The sequence below is a fragment of the Pan paniscus genome, chromosome X (assembly GCF_029289425.2).
Source record: "Pan paniscus chromosome X, NHGRI_mPanPan1-v2.0_pri, whole genome shotgun sequence".
NCBI classification, from domain to species: domain Eukaryota; kingdom Metazoa; phylum Chordata; class Mammalia; order Primates; family Hominidae; genus Pan; species Pan paniscus.
Window position 1 is genome coordinate 73,738,416 of NC_073272.2, and position 18,864 is coordinate 73,757,279.

At 37.7% G+C, this 18,864-nt stretch overlaps 1 long non-coding RNA gene and 1 pseudogene across 1 annotated transcript in view; one reads left to right on the forward strand and one right to left on the reverse strand.

Moving 5' to 3' along the window:
* LOC106634305 (uncharacterized) overlaps nt 1-18,864 on the reverse strand; it is a 92,434-nt gene that overhangs the window by 39,645 nt on the left and 33,925 nt on the right. The gene's annotated exons all lie outside the window — the stretch shown is intronic.
* On the forward strand, nt 1,506-3,119 carry LOC100977619 (alanyl-tRNA editing protein Aarsd1-like; annotated as a pseudogene).

Here is an 18,864-nt window from a genome sequence, read left to right on the forward strand (position 1 = left end):
AGAACATCCCCACTGCCCCCACATGCCCCCAATACCCTTCCCAGCCTCTGATAACCATTCCTCTACTCTTTATCTCCATGAGTTCAATTGTTTTGATTTTTAGATCCCACAAGTAAATGAGAACATGAAATGTTTGTTTTTCTGTGCCTGGCTTATTTCACTTAATGTAATGATCTACAGTTCCATCCATGTTGTTGCAAATGACTGGATCTCATTCTTTTTTATGGCTGAATAGTACTCCATTGTGTATATGTACCACACGTTCTTTACCCATTCATCTGTTGATGAACACTTACGTTGCTTCCAAATCTTAGCTCTTGTAAACACTGCTGCAACAAACATAGGCACACAGATATCTCTTTGATATACTGATTTTCTTTCTTTTGGGTATATACCAAGCACTGGGATTTCTGGATCATACGGTAGTTCAATATTTTTTGTCTTCTTAGGAACCTGAAAACTGTTCTCCATAGAGGTTGTACTAATTTACATTCCCACCAAACAGTGTACACATCCTAGCCAGCATTTGTTATTACTTGACTTTTGCATATAAGCCATTTTAACTGGGTGATATGATCTCATTGTAGTTTTGATTTGCGTTTCTCTAATGATCAATGATGTTGAGCACATTTTCATATGCCTCTTTGCAATATGTATGTCTTCTCTTGAGAAATGCCTATTCAAATATTTTGCCCATTTTTGACTGGAATTACTAGATTTTCTCCAGTAGAGTTCTTTGAGCTCCTTATAAATCCTGGTTATGAATCCCTTGTCAGATGGGTAGTTTGCAGATCTTTTCTCCCATTCTTTGTGGTGTCTATTCACTTGGTTGATAGTATCTTTTGCTGTGTAGAAGCTTTTAAACTTGACGTAATCCCATTTGTCCATTTTTGCTTTGGTTGCTTGTGCTTGTGGAGTAAAGACTGTGTTTTCCCGAGTGCATATTCTTGGCACCTTTGTCACAAATGGGTTCACTGTTTGTGTGTGGATTTGTTTCTGGGTTGTCTATACTGTTCCATTGGTCTGTGTGTCTGCTTTTATGCCAGTACCATGCTGTTTTGGTTACAACAGCTCTGTAGTATTATTTAAAGTCAGGTAATGTGATTCCTCCAGTTTTGTTCTTTTTGCTTAGGATAGCTTTGGCTATTCTGGGTCTTTGTGGTTCTGTATACATTTTAGGATCATATTTCTGTGAAGAATGTCATTGGTATTTTTATAGGGATTGCACTGAATCTGTAGATTGCTTTGGGTAGTATGGACATTTTAACAATATTGATTCTTCCAATCCATGAACATGGAATATTTTTTCATTTTTGGTGATCTCATCAATTTCATTCATCAGTGTTTTATAGTTTTCATTATAGAGATATTTAACTTCTTTGGTTAATTCCTAGGTATTTAATTTTATGTGTGGCTATTGTAAATGAGATTACTTTTTAATATCTTTTTCAGATTGTTCACTGTTGGCATATAGAAACACTACTGATGCCTCAGAGATGACCATGATGGTGTTCTGGTGTCAGCAGAATAGCAATGCCTAGGAGTCCACCACCACCATAATCTCCTGTGATCCCACGGAGCTGCAGTCAGAAGGGAGCAATGACAAGAAATAAGTGCTGAGCAGTTGTCATATGGTGCTGGAAGACATGCTACTTTTCCCTGAGGGTGGAAGACAGCCTGATGACGGTGGTACAATCAATGACATCTCTGTACTGGGAGTGACCCACTCAGGGGCCCAGGCTGATCATTTCACACAGACACCCCTGGATCCTGGAAGCCAAGTCCTGGTCTGGGTAGACTGGGAGTGGAGGTTTGACCACATGCAGCAGCATTAAAGGCAGCATCTCATCACAGCAGTTGCTGATTATCTGTTTGAGTTAAAGACAACATCATGGGAGTTAGGGAAATTTCGGAGTGTGATGCTGGAAAGCCCCTCTGTGAATGCAGAGAAAATAACCGCCACTGAAAAGAGTGTCAATAAAAATATCAGAGATCAGCTGCTCAACAAAGTATGAGAACTGAGCCTGAATGATCCTGAGGCGGAGCAGGTGAGAGGCTGGGGCCTGCCAGATGATCATGCTGGGCCCATTGGAATTGTTACCATCAAGGGTGTTGATTCCAACATGTGCTGTGGGATCCCCATGAGCAATCTCCGTGACTTTCCAGTCATTAAGATTAGGCACCGAGAAGAGGAAAAGGAATAAAATCAAACTGATATTTCTGGCTGGGAACCAGATGCTGAAATGGATGAAGAGAAGTCATGAAACTGAAAGAGCACTGAATCACTCTGCTTAAGTGTGGAGCAGAGGATCACATGGAAGCAGTGAAAAAGCTCCAGAACGTGGCCAGGCGTGGTGGCTACTGCCTGTAATCCCAGCACTTTGGGAGGCCGAGGCGGGCAGATCACGAGGTCAGGAAATCGAGACCATCCTGGATAACACGGTGAAACCCCGTCTCTACTAAAAATATAAAAAATTAGCTGGGCGTGTGGCGGGCGCCTGTAGTCCTAGCTACTTGGGAGGCTGAGGCAGGAGAATGGCGTGAACCCAGGAGGTGGAACTTGCAGTGAGCTGAGATCACGCCACTGCACTCCAGCCTGGGCGACAGAGCGAGACTCTGTCTTTAAATAAATACTCTGTCTCTAAATAAATAAATAAATAAATAAATAAATAAATAAATAAATAAAATAAAATAAAATAAAAAAGAAAAAGTTCCAGAACTCCACCAAGCTCCTGCAGAAGAACAACCTGAATCTGCTCAGAGACTCAGCTGTGCACATTGCCCATAGCCTCAGGACCAACCCAGACTCGGGGGATGTGGTCATATTACACAGGAAGGAGGGTGATTCATAGTTCATGAATATTGTTGCCAATGAGATTGGGTCAGAGGATTCCTTCCTGTTCTTAAACATGGGTGATGAGAAAGGTGCTGGGCTCTTTTTACTGGCAGGGCCACCTGAGACCATGGAGACCCTGGGGCCCAGGGTGGATGAGGTCCTAGAAGGCAAAGGAGCAGGGAAGAAAGGCTGCTTTCAGGGCAAAGTCACCAACATGAGCCAACAGGCAGAGGTGCTATCACTTCTCCAGAACTACATCAGCACACAGAGTGCTAGGAAGTGAGGGCTCAGGGTGCTCACCTCCTCTTACCACAGAAGGAGTCTTTTGGATAATTAAATAGCTTGACTTGAAAAAAAGAAGTGCTACTGTTTTTTTATGTTAATTTTCTATCCTGTAATTTTACTGAATTTGTTTATCAATTCTAATAGTTTTTGGTGAAGTCTTTAGGTTTTTCCAACTATAAGATCATATCATCTGCAAACAAGGATAATTTGACTCCTTCCTTTCAAATTTGGAAGCCCTTTACATCTTTGTCTTGACTCATTGCTCTTCCTAGGACTTCCAGTACTATGTTGAATAACAGTGGCGATAGTGGGCATCCTCGTTGTGTTCCAGATCTTAGAGGAAAGGCATTCAGTTTTTCGCCATTCAGTATGATACAAGCTGTGGGTCTGCTGCATGTGGCTTTTATGATGTTGAGGTATGTTCCTTCTATCCCCAGCTTTTTGAGGTTTCTATCATGAAGGGACGTTGAATTTTATCAAATGCTTTTTCAGCATCCATTGAAATGATCGTAAGGTTTTTATCCTTCATTCTGTTGATATTGATGTATCACATTGATTTGTGTATGTTGAACCACCTTGTGTCTCAGGAATAAATCTTACTTGTTCATGATGAATGACCTTTCTAATGCATTGTTGAATTCATTTTGCTAGTATTTTGTTGAGGATTTTTGTATTAATATCCATCAGAGATATTGGACTATATTTTCCTTCCTTCCGGAGAGGTCGAGTAGGATTGATATTAGTTCTTTAAATATTTGGTGGAATTCAGCAATTAAGCCATAGGGTCCCAGGTGTTTTTTTTTTCTTTCTTTCTTTCTTTTTTTTTTTTAACCTGGGAGAATTTTTATTATGACTTCAATCTCATCATTTGTTATTGGTCTGCTGAGGTTTTGGATTTCTACTGGTTCAATCTTGGTAGGTTGTATGTGTCTAGGAATTTGTCCATTTCTTCTAGATTTTCCAACTTATTGGCATATAGTTGTTCTCCTTGTATTCAATATGAAAATAAATTCTAGCTGTGAAATCAGCCATTTGATGAACAGACCCTCATTCCTTTGGGGAGAAGAGATAGTTAGGGATCCCAATCTGGGTCGCTAAGGGTGCTCATTCCTACTGGATTGGTAATTATTTCAAGAAATTTTTTAAGGAATACTTTTTTTATTTTACTTTAAGTTCTGGGATACATGTGCTGAATGTGCAGGTTTGTTACATAGGTATACATGTGCCATGATGATTTGCTGCACCTATCAACCCATCACCTAGGTTTTAAGCCCTGCCTGCATTAGGTATTTGTCCTAATGCTCTCCCTCCCCTTTCCCCCCACCCGCTGACAAGCCCTGGTGTATGATGTTCCCCTCCCTGTGTCCATGTGTTCTCATTGTTCAACTCCCACTTATGAGTGAAAACGTGGTGTTTGGTTTTCTGTTCCTGTGTTACTTTGCTGAGGATGATGATTTCTAGCTTTATTTATGTTCCTGCAAAGGACATGAACTCATCTTTTTTTATGGCTGCATAGTATTCCGTGTTGTATATGAACCACATTTTTGTTACCCAGTCTATCATTGATGGGCATTTGGGTTGGTTCCAAGTCTTTGCTATTGTGAACAGTGCTGCAATAAACATATGTGTGCATGTGTCTTTATAGTAGAATGATTTATAATCCTTTGGGTATATATCCAGTAATGGGATTGGTGGATCAAATGGTATTTCTGGTACTAGATCCTTGAGGAATCGCCACGCAGTCTTCCGCAATGTTTGAACTAATTTACACTCCCACCAGGATGGTAAAATTGTTCCTATTTCTCTGCACCCTTGCCAGCATCTGTTGCTTCCAGACTTTTTAATGATCACCACTCTAGCTGGCATGAAATGGTATCTCATTTTCTAATTTTGATTTGCATTTCTCTAATGAACAGTGATGATGAGCTTTTTTTCATATGTTTGTTTGCCATATATATGCCTTCTTTTGAGAAGTGTCTGTTCATATCCTTCACCCACTTTTTCATGGGGTTGTTTTTTTCTTGTAAATTTGTTTAAGTTCCTTGTAGATTCTAGATATTAGACCTTTGTCAGCTGGATAGATTGCAAAAAGCTTCTCCCATTCTGTAGGTTGCCTGTTCACTCTGATGATATTTTCTTTTGCTGTGCAGAAGCTCTTTAGTTTAATTAGATTGCATTTGTCAATTTTGGCTTTTGTTGCCATTGCTTTTGGTGTTTTAGTCATGAAGTCTTTGCCCATGCCTATGTCCTGAATGGTATTGCCTAGGTTTTCTTCTAGGGTTTTTATAGTTTTAGGCTTTACATTTAAGTCTTTAATCTATCTTGAGTTAATTTTTGTATAAGGTGTAAGGAAGGGGTCCAGTTTCAGTTTTCTGCATATGGGTAGCCAGTTTTCCCAGCACCACTTATTAAATAGGGAATTTTTCCCCCATTGCTTGTTTTTGTCAGGTTTGTCAAAGGACAGATCATTGTAGATGTGTGGTGTTATTTCTGAGGCCTCTGTTCTGTTCCATTGGTCTATATATCTGTTTTGGTACCAGTATCATGCTGTTTTGGTTACTGTAGCCTTGTAGTATAGTTTGAAGTCAGGTAGCATGATGCCTCCAGCTTTGTTCTTTTTGCTTGGGATTGTCTTGGCTATATGGGATCTCTTTTGGTTCCAAATGAAATTTAAAGTAGCTTTTTCTAATTCTGTGAAGAAAGTCAATGGGAGCTTGATGGGAATAGCATTGAATCAATAAATTACTTTGGGCAGTATGGCCATTTTCACGATATTGATTATTCCTATCCATGACCATGGAAAGTTTTTCCATTTTTTTCTGTCCTCTCTTATTTCCTTGAGCAGTGGTTTGTAGTTCTCCTTAAGATGTCCTTCATGTCCCTTGCAAATTGTATTCCTAGGTATTTTATTTTCTTTGTAGCAATTGTGAATGGGAGTTCACTCATGATTTGGCTCTCTGCTTGACTATTATTTGTGTATAGGAATGCCTGTGATTTCTGCACATTGATTTTGTATCCTGAGACTTTGCTGAAGTTGTTTATCAGCTTAAGGAGTTTTTGGGCTGAGATGATAGGGTTTTCTAAATATACAATCATGTTGTCTTCAAGCAGAGACAATGTGACTTCCTCACTTCCTATTTGAATACCTTTATTTCTTTCTGTTGCCTGATTGCTCTGGCCAGAACTTCCAACACTATGTTGAATAGGAGTGGTGAGAGAGAGCATCCTTGTCTTGTGCCAGTTTTCAAAGAGAATGCTTCCAGCTTTTGCCCATTTAGTATGATATTGGCTATGGGTTTGTCATAAATAGCTCTTTTTATTTTGAGATACATTCCATGAATACCTAGTTTATTGAGAGTTTTTAGCATAAAGGGGTGTTGAATTTATCGAAGGCCTTTTCTGCAGCTATTGAGATAATCATGTGGTTTTTGTCATTGGTTCTTTTTATGTGATGGATTACATTTATTGATTTGCATATGTTGAACCATCCTTGCATCCCAGGGATGAAGCTGACTTGATCATGGTGGATAAGCTTTTTGATGTGCTGCTGCATTAGGTTTGCCAGTATTTTGAGGATTTTTGCATTGCTGTTCATCAGGGATATTGGCCTGAAATTTTCTTTTTTTGTTGTGTCTCTGTCAGGTTTTGGTATAAGGATGATGTTGGCCTCATAAAATGAGTTAAGGAGGAGTCCTTCTTTTCTATTGTTTGGAATAGTTTCAGAGGGAATGGTACCATCTCCTCTTTGTACCTCTGGTAGAATTTGGCTGTGAATCAGTCTGGTCATGGGCTCTTTTTTGTTGGTAGGCTAATAATTACTGCCTAAATTTCAGAACTTGTTAATGGTCTATTCAGAGATTTGACATCTTCCTGGTTTGGTCTTGGAAGGGATTACGTGTCCAGAAATTTATCCATTTCTTCTAGATTTTCTAGTTTACTTGCATAGAGGTGTTTATAGTATCCTCTGATGGTAGTTTATATATCTGTATGATCAGTGGTGATATCCCTTTTATCATTTTTTATTGTATCTCCTTGATTATTCTCTCTTTTCTTCTTTATTATTCTGGCAAGCAGCCTATCTATTTTGTTAATCTTTTCATAAAATCAGCTCCTGGATTCACTGATTTTTTGAAAGGCTTTTCATATCTCTATGTCTTTCATTTCTGCTCTGATCTTAGTTATTTCTTGTCTTCTGATAGCTTTTGAATTTGTTTGCTCTTGCTTCTCTAGTTCTTTTAATTGTGATGTTACGGTGTCGATTTTAGATCTTTCCCACTTTCTGATTTTAGATCTTTCCCACTTTCCCACTTTTAGATCTTTCCCACTTTCCCAATTTCTGATGTGGGCATTTAGTGCTATAAATTTCCTTCTAAATACTGCTTTAGCTGTGTTTCAGAGATTCTAGTACATTGTCCTTTGTTCTCATTGGTTTCAAAGAGCTTTGTTATTTCTGTCTTAATTTTGTTAGTTACCCAGTAGTCATTCTGGAGAAGGTTGTTCAGTTTCCATGTAGTTGTGTGGTTTTGAGTGAGTTTCTTAATTCTGAGTTCTAATTGATTGCACTGTGGTCTGGGAGGGTGCGTGTTATGATTTCCATTCCTTTGCATTTGCTGAGGAGTGTTTCACTTCTAATTATGTTGTCGATTTTAGAACAAGTGCTATGTGGTGCTGAGAAGAATATATATTGTTGATTTGGGGTGGAGAGTTCTGTAGATATCTATGAGATCCACTTGGTCCAGAGCTGAGTTCAGGTCCTGAATATCCTTGTTAATTTTCTGTCTTGTTGATCTCTCTATTATTGACACTGGGGTGTTAAAGTCTCCCACTATTATTGTGTGGGAGTCTACATCTCTTTGTAGGTCTCTAAGAAGTTGTTTTATGAATCTGGGTGCTCCTGTTTGGGTGCATATATATTTAGGATAGTTAGTTCTTCTCTTTGCATTGATCCCTTTACCATTATTTAATGCTCTTCTTTGTCTTTTTTAAATCTTTGTTGGCCTAAAGCCTGTTTTATCAGAGACTAGGATTGCAAAACCTGCTTTTCTTTGCTGTCCGTTTGCTTGGTAAATATTCCTCCATCCCTTTATTTTGAGCCTATGTGTGTCTTTGAATGTGAGATGGGTCTTCTGGATACAGGATACTGGATACACTGATGGGTCTTGACTCTTTATTTACCTTGCCAGTCTGTGTCTTTTAATTGGGGCATTTAGCTTGTTTACATTTAAGGTTAATATTGTTATGTGTGAATTTGATCCTGTCATTATGATGCTAGCTGGTTATTTTGCACATTAGTTGATGCAGTTTCTTCATAGTGTCGTTGGTCTTTATAATGTGGTGTGTTTGCAGTGGCTGGTACCGGTTTTTTCTTTCCATATTTAGTGCTTCCTTCAGCAGCTCTTGTAAGGCAGGCCTGCTGCTGACAAAATCCCGTAGCATTTGCTTGTCTGTAAAGGATTTTATTTCTCCTTCACTCATGAAACTTAGTTTGGCTGGATATGAAATTCTGGATTGAAAATTCTTTTCTTTAAGAATGTTGAATATTGGCCCTCACTCTCTTCTGGCTTTTAGGGTTTCTGCAGCGAGATCTGCTGTTAGTCTGATGGGCTTCCCTTTGTAGGTAACCTGATCTTTCTCTCTGGCTGTGCTTAACATTTTTTTCTTCATTTCAACCTTGGAGAATCTGAACATTATGTGTCTTGGAGTTGCTCTTCTCGACGAGTATCTTTGTGGTGTTCTCTGTATTTCCTGAATTTGAATCTTGGCCTGTCTTGCTAGGTTGGGGAAGTTCTCCTGGATAATATCCTGAAGTCTGTTTTCCAACTTGGTTCCATTCTTCCTGTCACTTTCAGGGACCCCAATCAATCGTAGATTTGGCCTTTTCACATAGTCCCATATTTCTTGGAGGCTTTGTTTGTTCTGTTTCAATCTTTCTTCTCTAATCTTGTCTTCATGCCTCATTTCAGTAAGTTGATGTTCAATCTCTGATATCCTTTCTGTCACTTATCAATTCAGCTGTTGATTCTTGTATATGCTTCACAAAGTTCTCGTGCTGTGTTTTTCAGCTCCATCAGGTCATTTACGTTTTTCTCTAAACTGGTTATTCTAGTTAGCATTTCCTGTAACCTTTGTCAAGGTTCTTAGCTTCCTTGCATTGGGTTAGAACATATTCCTTTAGGTCAGAGGAGTTTGTTATTATCCACCTTCTGTAGCCTACTTCTGTCAATTTGTCAAGCTCATTCCCTGTCCAGTTTTTTGACCTTGCTGGAGAGGATTTGTGATCATTTGAAGGAGAAGGGGCATTCTGGTTTTTGGAATTTTCATCATTTTTGTGCTGGCTTTTCCTCATCTTCAGGGATTTATCTACATTTGATCTTTGAGGTTGATGACCTTTGGATGGGATTTCTGTGTGGGGGTTCTTTTTGTTGATGTTGATGTTACTGGTTTCCGTTTGTTAGTTTTCCTCCTAACAGTCAAGCCCCTTTCTTCAGGTCTGCTACAGTTTGCTGGAGATCCACTCTATATTCAATTTGCCTGGTTATCACCAGCAGAGGCTGCAGAACAGCAAAGATTGCTGCCTAGTCCTTCCTCTGAAAGCTTCATCCCAGTGGGGCACTGGCCTGATGCCAGCCAGAGCTCTCTTGTATGAGGTGTTTGTCAACCCCTGTTGGGACGTGTCTCCCAGTCAGGAGGCATGGGTGTCAGGGACCCACTTGAAGAGGCAGTCTGTCCCTTAGCAGAACTCAAGCGCTGTGCTGGGAGAACCCTCCTTGTCAGGATTTGCTGCTCTCTTCAGAGCTGGCAGGCAGAAACATTTAAGTTCACTGAAGCTGTGCCCACAGCCACCCCTTCTCCCAAGTGCTCTGTCTCAGGGAGATGGGAGTTTTATTTACAGTCCTGACTGGGGCTGCTGCCTTTCTTTCAGAGATGCCCTGCCCAGTGAAGAGGAATCTAGAGGAGCAGTCTGGCCACAGCCACTTTGTCACGCTGTGTTGAGTTCCACCTAGTCCTTAGCACTGTGAGGGGTAAATCACCTACTCTAGCCTCAGTAATGATGGACGCCCCTCCCCCCACCAAGCTCAATCATCTCAGGTCGACTTCAGACTGCTGTGCTGGTGCAAGAATTTCAAGCCAGTGGTTCTTAGCTTGCTGGGCTCTGTGGGAGTGGGACCTGCTGAGCGAGACCACTTGGCTCCCTGGCTTCAGCCCCCTTTCCAGGGGAGTGAATGGGTCTATCTTGCTGGGGTTCCAGGCACCACTAGGGTATGAAAAACAAACAAACAAACTCCTACAGCTAGCTTGGTGTCTGCTCAAACAGCCGCCCAGTTTTGTGCTTGAAACCCAGGGCCCTGGTGGTGTAGGCACATGAGGGAATCTCCTGGTCTGTGAATTGCAAAAACTGTGGGAAAAACAAAGTATCTAGGCTGGATAGCACAGTCCCTCATGGTTTCCCTTGGCTGGGAAGGGGAGGCTACCCTGCTCCTTGCACTTCCTGGGTGAGGTGATGCCCCACCCTGCTTCTGCTCACCCTCCATGGGCTGCACCCACTGCCTAACCTGTCCCAATGAAATGAACAGGGTACCTCAGTTGAAAAATGCAGAAATTATCTGCCTTCTGCATTGGTCTCACTGGGAGCTGCAGACTGGAGCTGTTACTATTCAGCCATATTGCCACCAGCCACCGTGAATACATTTGTATGTGATGACAATATACATCATGATATTATACTGATTGCATAGCCTCATTGATGTTACTTTTGTATCTCCTTTCTCTTAAATTGAAAATTCAAATTTTATTGATATTAACAATGTTGCACATTTCCATTATCCAAACACATGCACATATACACACACCACAAAATTAAACACTTTAGTGTTTTTACATTTGTTTCATTTTTGTTTTGGTAGCTCTTTTTGTACTTAGGATATGTCTTGTTAAAAACGTATAGTCAAATGACAAATTACTATGTTTTAAAGTCATTCAAAGAACTTTCTGAGTGGTTAAGCCATCAACCTGTCACATGGTTAAATTCAATTATTTCATTTTTCTTTTGAGTTTTAGAGATTTTTTTTAAAAAATAGTTTTGTTTTACAATTCTATACACTATTTCATAGTTACCATATCAAATTCATAAAACAGGCATGGTCAGAAAAATCAAGATTTAATCAACTATCCACCCTCATTTGTTCTCTTTTCTTAGATGACAAGATACTACTGAAACAACCAACCAAACAAACAAATACCCAGTCAAGAAAAAGCCACATTCAAAATCGTAGGCAATTTCATGGTGTTTTTACTCACCCTTGCCCCACCACTTCACTGGCACAAAGCAAAATGGTCAGAAGAAAGAGGCCCACTCCCTGGTCCCCTCCATTAAAATGGAAAAAGCAGAGTGCTAATTGTAAAGTTATTGCCTGTGTCCAAGGGACTGGTATGTGTCTTACCTGTCTTGGAGCTCAGAGAGATAACAGTGCATAGTTTGAATATTAGACTGAAAGGTGAAGAAGGGAGTGGCAGGTGCAGCAGCATGTGATACTGAAGAAGTACTACAGAGTCACACATGACTGGTAGCAATAGATTGTGGGTAGAGGAATATAATGGCATATCTAAGGCTCAGAGAAGAACCTCGGGTGATACTGTTTTAAATATTAATAATCTCAGGTAAACTGGGGGGAAATACAGCACACATACAGAAGCCCAGACAGAACTCATACCCACAAAAGACCAGGGAAGCCCTTAAGCATTGACTCCTGACTGATCTCAAAGCTCAACAACCCCCTAGTTAGTAAAGGCCTTCATAGCAGTCTTCAAAGACTGGGATAGATGTTATATTGTAATGTTCCATTTCCAACAAAAGATGACAAAGAATATAAAGAAATAGGGGAAGATGGCCATTCAAATGAATAAATTAAATTTCTAGACACAGTCTCTGATGAGACATTCAACAGACTTATTAGACACAAACTTTAAAACAACTGTCTTACATATATTCAAAAAGCCAAAGGAAAATGGAAACAAAGAACTAAAGGAAGCCTGGAAAACATTTTATGAACAAAATGAGAATATAAACAAAAAGATAGAAACTATATAAAAAATTCTGGAGCTAAAAATACAATAAAAGAATTGAAAAATTCACTAGAGGTATTTATCAGCAGACTCAAACAGGGAGAAAAAAGAATCAGTGAGTTTCAACATAGGTCATTTGAAATCATTGAGTCAGAAAAAAAAAAGAAAAGAAATGGAAGAAAGTGAACAGGGCCTAAAGGGATTTATAAGACATAATTGAGTGGACTAATATACACATTGTATGAGTTCCAGAAGAAGAAGAGAGACAGAAAAAGGAAAGATTATTTGAAGAAATATGGCTGAAAGTTTACCAAATCTGAGGAAAGATATGAATGTACAAATTCAAGAAGCTCAATGAACTCCAAGTAGGATAAACCAGAAATACACCTAGACACTTTATAGTCAAGCTGTTAAAAGCAAAAGACAATGAGAAAATCCTGAAAGCACCAAGAGAAAAGTGGCTCATCACATTCAAGGGATTCTCCAATATCAGCAGATTACTCAGCAGAAACCTTACAGTCCAGAAGACAGTGGGATGACATTCTTAAAGTATTAAAAGAAAAAATCTGTCTAATGAGAATTCTACAACCATCAACACTATACTTTAAAAATAAAAATGAGGTAGAAATTAAGACATTTCCAGATAAATAAAAGCTGAGGTAATTCATTATCATTAGACTTGCTCTATGAGAAATGCAAAGAAAGTCCTTCAAGTTAAAATAAAAAGATACTTGACAGTAACACAAAGCTATATGACAGTAAAAGGTCTCAGGTAAAGATGTCCATATAGATACATAACCAAATATTATTGTAATATTGTAATTTGTAATTTTGTAATTAATATTGTAATTTTGGTTTATAACTTCACTTTTAATTTTTGACAGGATTTATAAGATGTTTGAAGTTTTTCCTCTTTTTTGATATAGGCACTTATAAATACAAACCTCCTTCTTAGTACTGCTTTTGCTGTATCCCATGGGTTTTTGTATATTGGGTATTAATTATCATTTGTTTCAAGAAATTTTTCAATTTCCTTCTTAATTTCTTCATTGACCTGCTGGTAATTTGGGAGCATATTATTCAATTTCCATGCATTTGTGTAGTTTCCAAAATCTCTCTTGTTACTGATTTTCAGTTTTATTTCCTTTCTACTCTACTCTGGTACTGAATTCAATGCCTCACAACTGTGTTCTCCCTCCCCCAGTGCCCAGAGATGCTCTCTGTACCATGCTGCACTGCCACAGGGTCGGGGAGGGAATGGAGTCGGTGACTCCAGTCAGGTCTGTTTGTTGCTATCTTTTCAGTGCCTCTTTCAGCAATATGAAGTTAAAACCAGGTACTATGAGTGCTCACTTGATTTTTGGTTCTTATGAAGGTGTTTTTTTCTGTGTAGATTGTTGTTAAATTCGTGTCCTTGTAGGTGAAATGATCAGTGGAGCCTTTATTCTGCCATATTGGTCCGCCTTACAAAAAACAAAAATAAAATTTTTAAAGAAGGAAAATCTACAATCAATATTCTAAGCTTTTAAGAATATGAAAACAGGCTGGGCACAGTGGCTCATGCCTGTAATCCTAGCACTTTTGGAGGTTGAGGTGGGTAGATCACCTGAGGTCAGGAGTTTGAGACCAGCCTGGCCAACATGGTGAAATACCATCGCTACTAAAAATACAAAAATTAGCCAGGCATGGTGGTGCGTGCCTGTAATCCCAGCTACCCAGGAAGCTGAGGCAGGAGAATCGCTGGAACCCGGGAGGCAGAGGCTTCAGTGAGCCAAGATCATGCCACTGCACTCTAGTCTGGGTCAGAGAGTGAGACTCCATCTCAAAAAAAAAAAAAAGTAAAGAAAATATAGCATCACACCAAACACAAAATAAGTAGGAGGAAGAAAATAATAAAGAACAAAAAATAAATGAGTAAAATTGAAAACACAAATATATAGAAAAAATACTTAAAACTAATCTTGATTCTTGGAGAAGATCAACAAAATTGATAAAAGTTCATGATGAATAAGGAAAAAAGAGAGAAGACACAAATTATCAAAATCAGGAATGAAAATGGGAACAATATCAAAGAACCCATAGATATTAGAAGATTTATAAAAGAATATGAAAATCTTTATACCAACAAATAATAAAACTCAGATAAAATGTACAAATTCTGACAAAGACATAAATTACCAATTGTTTCTAAAAAAATAGACCATATGAATAGGCCTCGGTCAAATAAAAAGTTGAATTCCAAACTTAAAAGCTTCTCACAATGAAAGCCCAGGCCTATGTGGCATCTCTAGTGGAATCTATTATTTAAAAGAAATACAGTGTACTCATCACCCAAATAGTGTACATTGTACCCATTAGGTAGTATTTAATCCCTCATCTCACTCCCAACCATCCCACCTTTTGTAGTCTCCAACATCTGTTATTCCACTCTGTATGTCCACATGTACACATTGTTTAGCTCCCAGTTTTAAGTGAGAACATGTGGATTTTGACTTTCTGTTTCCGAGTCATTTCACTTAGGATAATGCCTCCAGTTCTAGCTGTACTGCTGTAAAACATATGATTTTATTCTTTTTGTATGGTTGAGTAGTATTCCATAGTGTGTGTATGTATGTGTGTGTATATGTATATGTATATATATATATATATGGCATTTTAAATCCAATCATCCCAGTTAGAGTGGCCATTATTTAAAAGTCAAAAAAAAACAGATATTATTGATGCTCAAATTGTACCATATTTGTCTGGTGGAAGCCTCTTGAAGTTGGCTCTTGAGTTCCCTTGAAACCCCAACATGATCACCACATAATATATCCATGTAACACAACTGCACTTGTACCCCTAAATCTAGAAGAATAAAATAATAATAAAGGCAATGGATGGAAACATAGTAACTATGTTTGAATCTATGAGTTCATAATAACATTTTAAAAACAAATAATCCCGTTTAAAAGTGAGCAAAGGACATGAATAGACATTTCTCAAAAGAAGATATACAAATGGCCAATAAACATATTAAAAAATGCTTAACATCACTAATCACTGGAGAAATTAAAATTAAAACCACAATAAGATACCACCTTGCTCCTGCAAGAATGGCCATTATGAATAAGTCAAAAAAACTATAGATGTCGACATGGATGTGGTGAAAAGAGAACTCTTATACGGTGCTGGTAGGAATGTAAATTAGTACAACCTCTATGGAAAACGGTATGGAGATTTTTTAAAGAGATAACAGTAGATCTGCCATCTGATCCAGACATCCCATTACTGGGTATCTACCCAAATGAAAAGAAGTCTTTATATGAAAAAGACACTTGCACATGTATGTCTATAGCAGCACCATTCACAATTGAAAAGATGTGGAAGCAACCTAAGTGCCCATTGACTAATTAGTGGATCAAGAAAATAAGGTATGCATACACCATGAAATACTACTCAGCCATGAAAATGAATAAAATAATGTCTTTTGCAGCAACTTGGATGGAACTGGAGGGTATTATTCTAAGTGAAGTAACACAGGAGTAGAAAACTAAAAATTGTATGTTCTCACTTATAAATGGGAGCTAAGCTATGAGTATGCAAAGCATACAGAGTAATATAACGGACCTCAGAGATTCAGAAGGGGAAGGTTGGGAGGGGGACTAGAGAAAAAAAACTACACATTAGTTACAATGTACACTACTCACACAAGTGCACTAAAATCTCAGAATTCACCACTATATAATTCATCCATGTAACAAAAACCACTTGTACCCCAAAAGGTATTGATATAATTAATAAATAACATTTTTAAAAACTCAAAAAAAGAAATATAATAACAATATTGAAATAATAAAATAAGAAGAAACATTTGTCACCTCATTTTATTTATTTATTTTTTATTTTATAATTTCAACTTTTATTTTAGATTCAAGGGGTACATGTGCAGGTTTGTTACATGGGTATATTATGTGATGCTGAGGTTTGGGGTGTAAATGATCCCATCACCCATGTAGTGAGCATAGTATCCACTACGTTGTTTTTCAGCCCTTGCCCTCCTCATTTTCTTCCACCAAGTAGTCCCCAGTGTCTATTGTTTCCATCTTTATGCCTATGCGTACCCAGTGCTTAGCTTCCCCTTATAAGTGAGAACACATGGTATTTGGTTTTCTGGTCCTGCATTAATTGGCTTAGGATAATGGCCTCTAGCTGCATTCGTGTTGCTGCAAAGGACATGATTTCATTCATTTTATGGCTGCCTAGTATTCCATGGTGTATATGTACCACGTCTTCTTTATCCAATCCACCACTGATGGGCACCTGTATTGATTCCATGTCTGCTATTGTGAATAGTGCTGCAATGAACATACAAGTGCATGTGTCTTTCTGGTACAATAATTTATTTTTATTTCTGTGTGTACCCTGTAATGGGATTGGTGGGTTGAATGGTGGTTCTAGTTTAAGTTGTTTGTGTCACCTCATTTTATAAGGTCTATATTACTCTGATAATACTATCAAAGACATAACAAAAAGATAAAATTATAAAACAATATTTCTAATACATTTTAAGAAATCTTAATAAAATATCAGCAAATAAAATTTAGAAGTGTATACAACATTTCTATATTGTAAAAAAGGAGTCTTTTGCAGGAATGCAAAGTTGACTTAACAAACAAAAAAATTGATGTAATATACTGCAATAGAATACAAAGCAAAAACCACATCAACTTCTTTATAGATGAAGAAAGATCATTTGACAAAAATCTAATTCTCAGTCATGATGAAAATTCTCAAAAACAAGGAATAGAAGAAAGCATTCTTATACTGGTAAAATCATCTATTAAACAACCGCCATTAAAATCACACTTAATGGTAAAAGTCTAAGAAATTTCTCTATAAGATTAGTAAAAGAAAAGATGTTCACTCTTGCCATTTATGCTCAACTGAAAGTTTCAGCCAAGACAGTCATGCCAAAAAAGAAACTAAAGGCATACGGACTGGAAAAAGAAGTAAAATTGTATTTATTCTCATGTGACAGAATCTCATATGTTTTTTTAAAACAAAAAAAAAATCCCAAGATTCTGTTGGACAAGTGGTTGTTGAAAAAAGAATCCCAAGGAACTTACCAAAAAACTACTAGAACTACCAAAACTAATAAGCAAGTTTAACAAGGTCACAGAAACCCATGATTAGCACATAAAAATAGATTGTATCATTATATAATAGCAATGAACAAGTCAAAAAATATTAAGAAAAAATTCCATTCACAATAACATCAGAATAATGTAATTTTTAGAAATAAATTAAAGCAAAAGTCCAACACCTGAACACTAAAACTGACAAACATTGATGAGATAAAGTAAATTATATATATAAAATGCACATGGATTGGAAGATTCAACATTAAGAAAACAACTTTTTTCTAAAATTGATGTATAAATTTAAGGTAGTCTATATAATAATCTCAGCAGATATTTCTGGGTTTACAAAGACATGGGTAAATGCATAGTCACCTACCTCCCAAAATTTCTTCTCCAAGGTATATGAAATAACACAGGGAAAAGTTAAATCCTAAGCCAAAATATGCTCCAACATAACTTGAAGACAAAAAATGCCAAAACTGCAAATAATTGTGAATAATGATAAGTAAATTATCAAATCAAAGTGTATGATCTTGCTTACCTTCACCCCATTCCTGCCCTCATGAAGGATTTGTGGCAAGCAAAGGAAAATCATGAAAAACTGTAGAGAACACAGAAGAGGGAGGCCAATAAGGGGGCTATAGGTGACCTGGATTAACTGCCAAAAGGATTGTCCAACACAATTCTGAAAATACTGGAAGACTATCTGGGAAGATCAGAACATTGACTATAGGGATGATATTTTAAAGGATGTTTGCCTTTAAAAGATGATTTAAAGAAGTAGAAGCACATTAAAAGGCACAATAAGCCAGCACTCTTCAAAATGTGTAGGTTCTGGATAATGACAAAAGATGCCAAAGGAAAACGGAAGAATCCTACAGCAACTGGGTGGTGAAAAGTAGAAAAAGGAAAAGGGGGAAAATAAGGCTTCTGCGAAAAAAAAAAAAATAGAACCATAAAATTGGAGGATTTACAAATTGCCCCCCCACCCACCCAGCCTTGCCCCAAATTTAGGATTCTGAGAGAGAAAACAGAGCTATAAAACTGGAGAATTTACAACCCCTTACACTATTATAGCAAACAAAGAAACAAAACCCTGAGCATGTATCTGGACTGTGCTGTATTGACAGATAATTTCATGCTTCAACTCCAAATCCTCTCAAACATGACAATACCACAAAAGTAAACAAAAGGAAGCTCAGCAAGTCCATACAAAAATATTGCAAAATATCAGGTAATAAAATTTTACCCATATCAAATGAAATGTTCCATAATAAACAAACATGGAACAAAGAAACGATAAGTTAACAGTTCATAAATAAGTAAACTCAAACAAGCACTTGAGAGTATAAAAAACACTACCTTGCATCAGAAATTAGAAAACTAAACTCAGATATAAACAAAATAAACATGAAAAAGAGTTTACTGAACTTACAAAGCATATCTCATAAGCAAAGACTACGCTGAAACATGCCCAAGAGGTAATAAACTCAAGTGAGTAATGGCAGTACAAATAACAAATGAAAACACTGAAGTTTGGTTCAAGCCAGCCAATAG